Source organism: Coenobita brevimanus, chromosome 28 (genome assembly GCF_032717465.1).
Source record: "Coenobita brevimanus isolate Jiangsu-jjx chromosome 28, ASM3271746v2, whole genome shotgun sequence".
Lineage (NCBI taxonomy): Eukaryota > Metazoa > Arthropoda > Malacostraca > Decapoda > Coenobitidae > Coenobita > Coenobita brevimanus.
In genome coordinates this window covers 19,759,976-19,773,832 of record NC_136981.1, presented here as the reverse complement: position 1 = coordinate 19,773,832, position 13,857 = coordinate 19,759,976, and positions in this window count along the sequence as shown.

The window sequence follows — 13,857 nt, the reverse complement described above, 5'->3', positions numbered from 1 at the left end:
CCAATTTTTCTTCCTGTCTCCTCTCTCTCCCTCCACTCTCCTTTCTTCCCTCCTTCCTATCCATTCTTCCCTTCCTCCCTTTCCTTCCCTCACGTAACCTTTCTATTTTTTCCCTCCCCGCCTCCCCCTTCCCCCTCCAATCTCCTAACATCTATCTCCTTCACTCCCCGTTATCATGGTCACTCCCTCGAGAATAACTTTATTGTGTTTCTTCCCCTCCCCCATTTTGTGATCGTCCTGGTGGCCGCCACCCGAACTAACCTCCCTTTTGTTTACATTTTGAAGTCTTCTTCTTCCTTGTTCTGCTTCGCAAAGTTAGGACTGAGGTGATGAAGGGTTTATTCTCTCTCTCTCTCTCTCTCTCTCTCTCTCCCTTCTACTGTCCCCTCCACTCACTTCCCTCTTCATTAGTGTTGACGCGTGTTTATGTGTTGTTTGACTGCAACTCTTGTGACCATTCGCTGTGTGTGTGTCCTTCATAAAGGCGAGTGTTTGTTTGTTTGTGTGTGTGTGTGTGTGTGTGTGTGTGTGTAAGGAGAGAGAGTGAGAGAGAGAGAGAGAGAGAGAGAGAGAGAGAGAGAGAGAGAGAGAGAATTTTTTTCTGATTACATGGCAGTTAATACTGTATACATAATATTCCCTGGTGTGTGTTCATTGCAGTATGTATAGTAGTAATTCATGGAGGTATACATAACATTCGCTCGGTGTATTCACAAGTAGCAAGTACTGTATGCATATAGAGTGGATATTCGTAGGAGTATACATAGTGCTGAATATGGTATAATTACATTGTTGGGGCTTATTGAGTATACATAGTAATTATAAATGTACATTATATTCTCACACTGTATTCATAGCGGTATTAATCTGGGTATACATAATGGTGAATTCACAGTAAACATCCATCTATACAGTACTGTACACCTAGGCTGCTTCACCCAAGGAAAGGGAGATAGCCGAGACAGGACAACACACTCCCAATTTACTCATCCACACACACACATTCATTCGCATCTTAGCCCCAAGGGGAGAAGGGACAGATCCTCACCGTGCCACACCGCACGAGGGTCAACTGCACAGTGGAATCGGCAACATCCGCAGCAGGGCCCGTCAGCAGAGCTGGTTTACCCCTGCCACATCGTAATGGACCCATCCTCTTACCTGCATCATACCTGATCAGCTGATCAGACCAAATACAGGAGAATAGCCCCTCAGGGCTGCATCATCAATTATTTATTCACAATTTCTCTCCAATCATCTCTACCACGTGCTGCCACAATTCCTTGCTCACCAGACATCCCTCTCGCATCCAATGCCCTCGTCACACTGTCCATCCATTCTATTCCTCTCAGCCTTAAACCTCTTACATTTGATCCACTTGTCTTTTTCACCAATCGCTCATCATCCATTCTCTCCATATGCCCAAACCATCGCAACACTCTCTGCTTAGCTCGATCGATCATTACCCTCACAACTCCAGTTTTCCTACGCACTTCATCATTTCTCACTCAATCCATATGAGTCACTCCACACATCCGCCTCAGACACCTCATCTCCATTACATACAAACTTTTCCTCTCTGCTACACACATAGTCCAATTTCCAGCCCCATATAACGTAGTCGGTACCACAACACCCTCATAGAGCCATCTCTTTACATCCAAACACTTACGACATCTAAACACTTTTTTCAATCCTATCAGCACCTGCCCTACTTCGTTCATTCTAAACTTCACTTCTGCATCTATTCTTCCATCCACAGCAACATGTGACCCTAAATACTTAAAACACTCTACCTCCTCAAGCAACTCACCATTCAAAGCTATATTCACCCTCCTACCATCTACCAACCTTGTACACTTCATCACTTTACTCTTATTCTCATTTACTCTCAATTTCCTCCTTTCACACACCCAAACTCCTCTACCAACTGTCTCAATCTCTCCTTTAAATCAGCCACTAGTGCAATGTCATTCGCAAACAGCAGCTGATTCAGATTCCACTCTCTACCATCAGAATTCACCAGACTCAAACATCCACCTAACACTCTTGCATTCACCTCTCTTACAACACCATCTATATAAATATTAAACAACCAAGGCAACATCAAACATCCGTGCTGCAGCCCCACTCTCATGGGAAACCAATCACTCACAGCATTTCCCACTCTTACACACGCTTCATAATTTACATAAAAACTTTTCACTCCTTTTAGCAACCTACCATCAAGGCCATACAATCTTAAAACAGTCCACAAAGCCTCCTTACCAGTTCTATCATAAGCTTTCTCTAAATCCATGAGTGACCAAAACACATCCTTACCTTTTGCTAAACACTTTTCACTCACCTGTCTCATAGCAAACACCTGATCCACGTATCTCCTCCTTCTCCTAAAGCCACACTGCTCATCACCAATCGCTCCCTCTGTACCCTCTCTAACTCTCTTAACTAACACTCTACCATACACCTTACCTACAACACTGAGCAGACTTATACCCCTAAAGCTAGTACATTCATACTTATCACTTTTACCTTTATACAATGGAACCACACAAGCACCCTCCGAGTAAACTGGCACCATACCTCTAACAAAACACACATTCAACAATCTTACTAACCACTCATCAATACTCTCTCCACCACCTTCCAGGCATTCCACAGCACACCCATCCATACCTGCAGCTTTCCTTTGCATTTATCTTCTTTACTGCCTCCTGCACTTCCTCCATCTTGATCAAAGAATCATTTGAACTCTCCCAACACATGTATTCCTTGCACCCTTTCATCTGCCACAATCTCTGCTTCCCTTTCCTCCTCTACATTTAACAATCTTTCAAAAAACTCCACTCATCTCTTCTTTACTGCATCCATCTCAGTTAACATCCTTCCATCCTCTGCTTTACTTGCTCTTCCTTCCCAAACTCTCCCTTTCGCACCCTTTTCACCTCCTTCCAAAACATTTTCTTATTCTGTTGAAAATTCTCAGTCAACCGCCTACCCCACATCTAATCTGTTGCCACTTTAGCATCACTCACAGCCCTTCTCGCCCTCTTCTTCTTTACCTTATACCTTTCATATGACACCTCATCCTTCCTCTGCAGCCACACTTCATATGCACGTCTCTCCTCAGCCACAGCCATACTGACTTCCTCGCACCACCATTCACTTTCCTTTCTTACACCACCACCCACTCATCTTACACCACACACCTCTTCCGCATGCCCCACCACAGCACTCTTAAACAACTGCCATTCCTCCACACTGCCATTTTTCCTATCTTTCACTGCGTTCCACTCATCTTTCTATTTCTCCTAATAGTCTATCATTTTTCTTTTATCCAACTCACTCACTTTCAAAACCTCCCAGCCTCACTTAACTCTCCTAGTTCTTACCCATCTTTTACCTACAATACTGTTAACTTTCCCTCCACCAGGTAGTGGTCAGACATACCTCCTCCCTCCCCTTTCAAAACTCTCACATCCAGTAATCTTCGTCTTACATTCCTGGACACTACCACATGGTCCATCAATACTCTATCAACAACCCTTCTGCCTTCCTGTCTCACCCATGTATATTTATAAATATCTTTCTTCTCAAACAAGGTATTTCCAATCACCATCTCTCGCTCAACACACAGCCCTTTCATTCGTTCCCCATTTTCGTTTCTTCCAGGTACACCATGCATATCAACTACACCTTCAACTGATAAATTTCCCACTCTAACATTCAGATCTCGCATCATTACCACATTCGTATTCGCTCCAAAACTCTGCAGACACTCATCAACATCATTCCAGAAAGACTTCCTCTCTTCTGTATTCCATTTGCTACCAGGCCCATATGCACTCACAAATACGCACAAATCACGATCAAATTTCGCTTTCACCCACATCAATCTCGATAACACTTCCTTCCATTCAGTCACACACTGCTGCACTTCTGGGCTCACTGACAAGGCCACACCTTCTCTGCCCTTCTTATATCAACACCTGACATCCTTCCATTCACATTTCCAAACTTAGACTCACCTTTCCTTTTCATCTTTGTTTCACTCAAAGCTAACACATCCAAATTTCTTCTCACAAACGTTCTCCCAATCTCCTCCCCCTCAGCCTCAATTGTATTACATCCACTCACATTCATAGACCCAGTCTTCAGGGTATGGATATAACTCAATCTCCCATCTCTTTCTGTTCCCTGGCTCATTGTAGAAAAAAAACAAAAAACAGGAGAGGCTCCCTAGTCCCCTCACCTTGCCCTTTTTAGTCGCCTTTTACGACACGCAGGGAATACGGTGGTAGAATTCTTCCTTACATAACCTGGCCGCAGAGTGGTAGTACCACCACATAGTGCGGCCAGATTGTGCCCCCACCGCCAGAGGGGGGGAGGGGACACATAGCGCTGAATATTGAGAAGCCTGGCCGTGTTCCTCTGACACATACAGTTCTTTCTCGTGAAGCATGCGTGCTTGTATACATATGCAGCTGGTATACATATGCTACGTGGTGGTGAGGTGTTACTCTCCCTCGCTGCCTGTGTCATTAATACCGGGGTGTATGTATGGTCATGTACGCATGTATAAACAGGGGGGGGGGGCTTCGTGGGTGGGTAAAAAAATGGAGAAGAGTGAGGGGAGGGTTGAAGAAATGGGAGTAGGGGATGAATGGTTAGATTGGTGGCTAGATGTGTGGATGGATGGATGGATGGATGGATGGGTAGTTAGATTGGTAGGTAGATGAGTGGATGAATGGATGGATGGATGGTTAGATTGGTTTACAGATGTGTGAATGGATGGATGGATGGATGGATGGACAGATGGATGGATGGATGGACAGATAGGAAAGCGAAAAGGTTGTTGGAGATATAAGAGAGTACTGAGAAAGGATATAGATAGACGGAAAGAGAGAGAGAGAGAGAGAGAGAGAGAGAGAGAGAGAGAGAGAGAGAGAGAGAGAGAGAGAGAGAGAGAGAGAGAGAGAGAGAGAGAGAGAGAGAGAGAGAGAGAGAGAGAGAGAGAGAGAGAGAGAGAGAGAGAGAGAGAGAGAGAGAGAGAGAGAGAGAGAGAGAGTGGATGGAGGGGGAAAGTGACAAAGTAATGCAGAAACGGAGAGAAACACTGCTAGAGAAATGGAGAGAAAAATTGTTGGATAGATGAAGATAAGAAGTAGTAGATAAATGGGGAGAAGTGGTATGGGGATGGAGGCGTGGTATGGAGGGAGGAGGTGTAAAGAAGGAGGGAAAACGTTGGAGAGAAATAGAAGGTGGGTGGTAGAGAAATTGGATAGAGAGGAGAGGGAAGGAAGAGTGAAGAGCAGGGGAGAGGGGGAAGGAAGAGAGAAGAAAGGGTGGAGGGAAGGTAAGGGGAAATGGGAGAGAAGAAAGAAAATGCATTACAGGTGAGAGGAACAGAGGAGAGGGAAGGGGAAGGAAGGAAGGAAGGAAGGAAGGAAGGAGAGGAGGGAAGAGGAGGGGAAATGGAAGAGGAGAAACAAGATGCGGTACAGAAATGGGAGATGAGGGAAGAAATGATAGGGATAGATATAGAATGATAGGGATAGGGAGCGGAGGAGGAGGAGGGAATAAGTTGGAGAGAAGGAGGAGGAGGAAAGGAGAGGGAAGGGAGGAGAAAAACGGTACAAGTTTGGAGAGAGGGAAGGAAGGGGAAAGGTGGACTGGCAGTCGTCAGATTCGTAGCGAGCAGTGCTAACCATTCGGCCACTGCGGCAATAACCTATTGAAAGACGAAGTACACTAAGATCAATTGCTCATTAATGTTGAGCGTAGTATCTGTCTATATCTACCTGTCTACCTGTATCTATAAATCTATCCACCTGCCTACCTGTCTGTCTATTTCTGTCTATATCTATCCATCTCTTTGTCCACTTAACTGTAATTATCCACCACTCAAAGCATCTTTATCCATACTTATATCCGTCTACTGATTTATGTTTGTCTGTGCATCTGTCTGACTGTCTATCTAAATATGAAATGTAATCACACAGTGCAATACAATACAATACAGTACAATACAGTACAGTACAGTACATTAGCTCTTCACAGTTCAGCTTCATTCCACAAAACATGGATTGAAAAACAATGAATGATGAAATCTACCTGTTCTACACACCTGACTGAATAATTAAATGAATGTATGGATGATGCAGAGTAACTTGGTACGAATAATAGGATGAATGATGGCAAACAGAGGGGAGGGGGAGGTACTTCTTTATCATGGCAACCAGGCTTGAGTTGAAGAGACCTATCCGTACTACTGGCATTTGTGAGAGAGAGAGAGAGAGAGAGAGAGAGAGAGAGAGAGAGAATGCAATGGGTTAATAATACAATAATAATAATAGTATTAGTAATTGGATCATCATCAGTAAGTACAAACTAAAAATCAACCATCGAAACAGGTACAATAATGTTAAATAAAGCAACACAAAGAACCACAACACAGCAACTGCGCCTTTCGTTGATCTTGAGCAGGTGAACCCAAGTTATCTGAGAGGCATCACACTACTGCTTGGCGGCGACGGCGTGCCACTTAACACGCACAATTTGTCTGGGAGTCCTTCATTGGTCCACTTACTACGACCTCCAGTATGACTCTGTAGTGGCGTTTAAATGCTTGTTGTTGGCGTGGAGTATTAACCACGAATACTCATATAATTTAGTGGTTTGAAATGCCTGGTCAGACTCGTCATCAATGTGTTTGTTTTTAACATTTTTAGTTCCCCGGCTTTCTCCTGAGCACAGACAACTTGTCGGAGTTCTGCCGATACGAATATAAAATGCAGAAGTGGTCAGTTGTGGTCAGGTGTTGAAAGAATCCTAGTGAATTGCTAGGGCACCATATAGATGGAAAATAACCTGTCCAAATATCATGGAAGTTTGAAATCATAGCAGAAAAATAGCACAAACATTAACAACTAGCAAGAAAAAGTGTAAGGGAGAGTAATTAAACGGTTCTTATAAATGTTAGAAAACTGCATAAAAACTGAATCATGCCTCGATAATGCATCTAGATTAAAGGAGTAAATAGAGCGTACATGTAGTTTCACATACAAAGGAAAAATGAACTGAAGTTAAAGTGACTGAAGAATTGTCAGGGTACCGTATAAAAAAAAAAAAAAGTCCTTTTGAATATACAGAGGTTTTGTTATTACAGGTGCTAAACATTAGACAGGAAGTGAAGGAATCGACACACCAACTAGCACTAAAAGACGCACATGTAGAAGTGGTGTTAATGATAATAAAAAAAGGGAGAGAAAAGTATAACATAGGATAATATAAATAACGACCAAATGTCTGTAGACATAACCCAAGTTTTAAATATTATAGTAGCTAAAGATCAGGTAGAAAAGTAAAATATGGGAAATTTCAGCCGGCAACATCGTTAGCCCTCGTTACACAGTCTCAGAGAAGACATACTCACGCCGAAGCCAATAAAATTTATGATTTCTTACTGCATCCGGATCCAGATCCACTTCAAAAACTAATCTTTGCCCAGTGCCCACCTATCCACTAGATTTCATTGAAATCCGATTACAAGTTTCTGAGATATCTTGTCCACAGACACAAAGACAAACAAACAAGCACGGGCGAATACATAACCTCCTCAACTTTATTGGCGGTGGCAATAAAAGGCTAGAACATCATATAAACGAACTCTAGACAATTCTTGCCTTGTTTAAGATTCTGTTACTCTCAGAGACTAACTAATCAAAACCTGTGGGACAGGTGAACATAAGTGGCCTTAAACTCTTCATTTACTGAGTGCACACACACACACACACACACACACACACACACACACACACCAAAAACTAACACATATGCCCACACCAACGGCAAAGAAACACGTACACTCACACCAACAGCAAACTGATACACTCACACCAACAACAAAGACAGATACCCAAACTAACAACAACAAGATACGGTGCCAAGGCAACGCAAACCCGTCCCCCGCAGTCATTTTAATGCTGACGTATAAACACAACGGGATGTCTAGTCAAAGATGTCACAGATCAAATTCGGAGTAAATCAGGTGAAAACTGACTATTTTATGCCCATTTGAATTTATAGGCCTGACCCACCTGACATTGACCCCCCTACCGCTAACTGGGAAGTGAAGCCCTTGATGTAATGAGGCATGTTATAGGATGTAGATTTGAAAAATGCACCTTTAGATTTTGTTTTTATGTCGGTATGACGAATTTTAAAGGAGTTATGGCGAAAAAAGATTTTTCTTTTTTTTTGAGCCTACGTCTAGGCCTTGGCTCAAAATTTAATCAGGTGATTAGAAGGACATATCCCATCATCCCTGCAATGTTAGTCAAAATCGCACCAGTAGTTTTCGCGTAATGTTAACAAACAAACAAACAAACAGACCGGGCGACGGGTAGCAAATACGCAAATCCACGCCAGCAACAAGGTAAAAACATGCACTACCACCACCCCCACCAACACCCCCACCACCACCAACATAGCAGATTCATACACCCACGCAAAACATATACACACACATCAACATCAGAGCAAGCACATACTCCCACCAGCACTAACAGTAAAAACAAGCATCCATGGCAGTAACAAAAAACACATACACTCACACTCAGGAACAAACAAATTAACCCACACGTCCTTAACAACCACATGCATTTACACCAACGATAATCATGCAGACAAAAAAAAAATGACTTAAAACAATTACGACAACCAAGGGAGACAATCACAACGACAATGAATCATCACGTTAATACATACCCTCAACAAACACCTGTACTTAATACAACAACAAGCAACACATATACCAACATCATCAACAATAAAACACATAAAACTACAAAAACAACAAACAGACATGTTCTGTAAATAAAAAACACCAATTAATAAACATCAACAATTCACAGGCGCGCTCAAGCAAGTACAAACACTGACGCTTGCACACACACACACACACACACACACACACACACACACACATATTATATATATATATATATATATATATATATATATATATATATATATATATATATATATATATATATATATATATATATATATATATATATATATATATATATATATATATATATAAGTTATGCGGGTGTGCATGAAAGACCTCTACCCTTTACGTTTCTGTCTCACTCTGTCTGAAGATGTAATACACGAAAGTACTCACTGTCGCTTCTTTCATTTCTCCTGCGGTTATTTGCATATATATATATATATATATATATATATATATATATATATATATATATATATATATATATATATATATATATTCGTATCGTTAACCGCTCCCACACACCGTTCTTGCTATCTGTCTAAATAAAAACACACACAATAAAGCATCAAAACAGCAAAACAAGAAAGTATAAGGAAAGATCAAGGATCCCACAAATTATCACGCCAAACGGGACTATATATTTTTTCTTCCTCTCACTTTTTTCCTTTTCTTTTTTACTATTTGGGGTTTACAAAATACAATGATCTGGCTTCGATTCCTTGAACTCCGAGTGGACGTTTATATATTGAACTTTTACCCGAGCCAAGTGGAATTTTATTCTTTTCGCCGTGTTCCCGTTATGCTTGGATAAAAATTGAAAAAAAAAAAAAAAATCTTTTATTTGAATAGATTTCTGAACCACTTCAGTAAAGGATGAAAATGCATGGATAATTTTAGATCGTGATGCAGGTTAACAGTGGGCGTTCTCTATGCTCCTGAGGAGGGGGAAAAGGTTTATAATGTTTATTTATACCGGGATTCACAGCAGACCTCTAAAAGCCATGTTACTACCGTCTGATTAATTTATCTTGATGCATGCAATTTTATTCAGCAACTGATACTTTGCATATAATCGACTTTTGTTGTGATATCATTTTCAAAACTGGTATATTAAATCATCATATTTGTGATTATTAGCTATATTTTACTAACAAATTATACGTTATCAAAAACAAATGAATCACACTGCATGACGTACTGATATTAACAAGCAAATTATCACACAATTTTACGGCTATAACTAATCAAATATTACATCTTTATAAATATCATTGCAGCATTACATCAACTCTTTTCTACTTTAGTTAACTTTATTTGAATTCTAGCGAACCCTCATGGCCGGACAACTCCAGCATTTTCGCTCTGAATATACTAGACGTTATAAATTAGCTGATGAAAGGTCATAGAAGGCTGAGGGTGTACGAGTATTCTCATCTTTAACTCGCTCATGAACTCCTCAATATTCTTTTCCAGCTTATGCCAAAAAATCGTATTTTGCTGAGTGAGTAGCTGGAGCCTGTGAGTTAACAGAGCATGGTTATGTTCCCTAGTTTACCCTACCTGCCCCGAAATTAACCCTTATTTGTTCCTTAACTAACATTTCCCCTAAACTCAAGTTAATCGTACATCCTAGTCATATCATTCCATCATGGTTACCCTGTCTGACAGTCTCTGTACTTACTGAGGATTATCTATACTCTAGGTAACCCCCATTTTGTGTTGCAGTTCACCTTAAGGGTTTAAATATCCCTACCCGCTGTCTGTCTGTCTGTCTGTCTGTCTGTTGAAGTGAGGGCTGATTAGTAGAAAAAAAAAAAATCTGATTTTTCTAGCCTTGCACATAATTTCATAGGCTTTTAGTAAAACATTGTATATTATATCTCTTCATCTTAGACTGAATGAATTAGAAATTGCCATCATAATCAGGGAGATCACTTTCTTAATAGTTCATGCATGACAGGCTTTTCGTTGTTGTTGTTGTAGAGAATTCAGAGATAATCCTTCAGTGCTTTCAAATGCATTATCCTACTGCACTTATTTTTACACATTCGCAAGCTTCCTCCCCACTTTCCACAAGGTCAGCTCATCTTATCCATTTCTTTGTCTCCACTCCTATTTCCTCCTCCTGCCTCCTCCATGACATTTTCATTCCCGGAGGATACGAGTATTCTGAAATATACTTTCAATACAGTCAAGCCACTAATTCTGCAACACACATTCACACACGGTATGTGTGCACATGTGTGTTGCCCACGAAAATTCCATCCGATCCTACTCATTTCTCCGCTCATCCCAACTATTTCACGTACCCCCACTAAGATGGTTTCATGGTGTGAGCAGGCCACGCTGTCGACGATCATGATTGTTTCATTCAATTCAGGTTATACTCTCCCTGCATTCTGAAGGCGGGAGATTTGCACGACTTGGTGTAACTGACGCAGTGGATCATGAATCATAGAATCATGTTATACAGGGCCATATACATCTAACACCGTGAGCTCCCTCACATTGCCACACCTGAGCCACATTGGTTCTTTCATGAAGAGGCAGAGTAAATATCGCGGAGTAATAATGGGTCCCTACCACCCCAGCCAATGTCCCATTCTTTTATTGAGTGTGGAAACCTGGTGAAGAGGCAAGGAATATCTGGAACACTGCAGCCTCGGCACTTACATTTCACCTTTGATCAGTGTCAGTGAACTGAAATTTATATTCTCATTCTCTGACGAGGAAGACAAATAAAATGACGCACCCTTCCTACACCGCACACAGCTTGTAACGGATTGAGGCTGCACCTCTGCTGATGAGAAGTGACTGACAGGTTTAGGGAACTGTCACTGAATAAACTGTAATAATTTAATCATTTAAAAAATAGTGGGCTGAACGATGCAGTAATATTAATCTGAAAAAATAAATATGATTTTATTCATCAAGACTAGATGATGGGAAAGAGTAATGTGGTGGATCACTGCAAATGATTGGAATAATAATATTCAACATGAACTTAAAACTTTAAACATATTTTCTGCAATCTTCACCGAAACACACACACACACACACACACACACACACACACACACACACACACACACACACACACACACACACACACACACACACCTGTTGTTCTGTGAGGTACTTAGTTACATAAAATCAGTATTCCCATTTAATACTACCCACAAGAATTAACAGCAACAGTAACAACTACATCCACATCATCCCTTTCGGGCCTAGGATTGCTGGAAGTTAGGATAACGTACATCTAGATCATATTCCAGTGAAGATCACTTTACGTTCCTCCAGCATTTACATGATAGAACAATCTCTAGACACCTCATGGATTCAAACCGTATTGCGTTAATATGCGGTCTTCTTCGGTCTGTGACTCCACCAGAGCATACAAAATTATTGTGGTCAGTAAAAGATGCAGTATTTCTTAATGTTCGATTGAACTGTATCTGCCCAATGGATGTCTTCGGGCGTCCACTACTTTACTCAGGGAATTTAGCGCTACCTTTAGGCGACTTTACACTGAATGATGAATGGTTTCCTGTAACCAGCAAACCCCCTACTACGCTTGGTAGTTACCATAGGATCAATAAATGGAAACTTTTTGGTGTACTGGGTATAGTCACTCTTACAGGATGTTGGCCTACGTACGGCGGGAGTTAACTGCTCACATTATGACAGTTATGTCTGGAATCATTAGAACAAGGCGCATACGCTCGTGATGGGGAAGGAAGAAACTGGTTGTTGTTTGAAACGTATGTTACTACAGTTTAATGAGTGCAGACTGTATGAAACATTAGGCTACATATATGCTGAAAAAAGGCCCATACAAAGCAGTCTTTCACATTTCTTTGTCCAGTGTTGCACAGTGTCCAGTGAGGACTATCGCTGTGCACAACGCCTAGTGGTTGATCAAGCAACGCAACGAGGGACATGTGCCAACTTCCTAGCTTTTGGTATTCTTTCTTTAATAAATGGAACTAAGTTGGATTGGGGATTAGTAACAAGCTGTGTACCATAGGGATTAGAACTCGGTCCTTTATTATTTATTATATATATAAATGATCTAGACTTAGGGATCACTAGCAGTATTAGCAAATTTGCCGATGACACAAAAATAGGGTGTATCATTAACCCGACTGACGATTGCCTTAACAAAAGGACCTCTATATACTGTTCAAATGGTCTAAAATTTGGCAAATGGATTTAACGATGAGAAATGTAAAGTACCTGATGTAGGGAAATCCATTAGAGATACTAAATACAACTTAGGTAACCAAAAAATTAGCAAATAGGAATGCGAGAGAGATCTGGGAGTTATGGTTAATAAAGACCTCAGACCAAGGCAACAGTGTATTAATGCAAAAAATAAAGCAAATAGGGTCCAACGATTTATTTCGCTATGCATGAGCAATAGGACATCTAAAGTAATATTGCAGCCTTATCTAGCATTAATAAGGCCACATTTAGACTGTGCCGTGCAATTTGGTTTCCAATTTATAGGATGGATATAAATTCCTCAGTAAATGTACGGAGAATACTGACAAAAATGGTACATGATGTTCGAAATCTTTCATATAAAGGCAGGAAAAAGACTAAATTTGCACTCACTAGAAAGGCGTTGAGTAAGGGGAGACTTAACTGAGGTGTTTACGTGGAGGAAGGAAATAAATAAAGGAGATATCAGCAGGGTACTTAAAGTGAGCATACAGGATAGAACTGTAATAGTATTGGTTTCAAATGGTAATGGTTTCAGACTAGACAAACTCCATTTTAATATGGAAATAGGTAGAAATTGGTTTGACAATAGAGAAGCAGACGAATGCAATACGCTGCCTAGTAATGTAGTTGCTGCCCCTACCACTGAGAGTTTCAAGCATAGGCTATAAAAAGTGCTCGTGGGCCCTTCGGGTCCCTCGCACTTGCTCCTGCGGAGGGCACTCGCTATCTATCTATCTATCTATAGCCCGACGCCCTAATCCCGCAAAGGGTGGCCGCAGACAAAACGCCTCCAAGTCGCTCTGTCACCCACCATTTGACTACCCTCC